The sequence below is a fragment of the Urocitellus parryii genome, chromosome 15, assembly GCF_045843805.1.
Source record: "Urocitellus parryii isolate mUroPar1 chromosome 15, mUroPar1.hap1, whole genome shotgun sequence".
Lineage (NCBI taxonomy): Eukaryota > Metazoa > Chordata > Mammalia > Rodentia > Sciuridae > Urocitellus > Urocitellus parryii.
In genome coordinates, this window is record NC_135545.1 from 8,773,136 (window position 1) to 8,774,128 (window position 993).

Here is a 993-nt window from a genome sequence, read left to right on the forward strand (position 1 = left end):
TTTAGTGCCTCTGAGTTTAATCTCCACTATCCAAAAAATAAAATAAAACTCTGCTTCTGGTTGCCATATCCTGGGCCACTTCCCCCTAACATATCCATCCACCATGGTGTCCTGACTCACCTGGGCCCAGAAATATGGGTCAGTGGACCCTGCACTGGACCTCTGAAACCCAATGCAGAATCTTTAGAGAAAAGATTTGGAATGAACAACTTTGTGTCAGACATTGGAAACTCCAGAGCCAGACAAGGTGTTTTCTCACCAGGGGTTCAAGGAGTGCAGGTCTGTCTCTGCTGCATCAATGGAACACTTGGAGAGGCCTGCATCTTCTCACCAGACCACTGCCATCAACAGCAATGACGAAGCCATCAGGAGCAGTGGGAGGCCACAGGAGGAGCTGAAGAGGCTCATGCAGTTTGACATCCCCAGCTTTGTGAACAAGAACTACTTCTTTGGAGAGGATGACGTTCAAATTGTGTGGGGGGGGGGAGGTTGTTTTGTTTTGTTTTGCTGTTTGTTTGTTTTTTTCATACAGGGATTGAACCTCAGGATGCTTAACCACTGACCCACATCCACAGCCCTTTCTTTTCTTTTTTCTTTTAAATTTTAAAACAGGTCCTCTGTAAGTCACTGAAGCTAGCCTCAAATTTGAGATCCTCATGCCTCAGCTTCCCAAGTTACTGGGGAATTACAAATTCATGCCACCAAGTCCAGCCTGATTTTCTAATTTCTAAACAACCTGTTTTTCTAGAAAATAAGCCAGTTTCACAGACCTCCCAAAAAGACCCCAAATGAATGTATGCTCTATATCTTCCTTTTTTTACAAAGGAAAGAAAAGAAAGAAAGAAAACAGAATTTTTTTCTTTTTCTTTTTGTGGTGCTGGAGATCCAACCCAGGGTCTCATGTATGCAAGGCAAGTGCCCTACAACTCAGCCACATCCCCAGCCCTAGAACAAAAGGACTGGCCTTGAACTTGCAATCCTTCTGCCTTAGAC

General features: G+C 44.2%; 1 pseudogene; it reads left to right on the forward strand.

Annotated features, from left to right (window-relative positions):
- Window positions 1-201: 201 nt before the first annotated feature.
- LOC144250277 (melanocortin-2 receptor accessory protein 2 pseudogene) lies at window positions 202-792 on the forward strand (annotated as a pseudogene).
- Window positions 793-993: the final 201 nt, after the last annotated feature.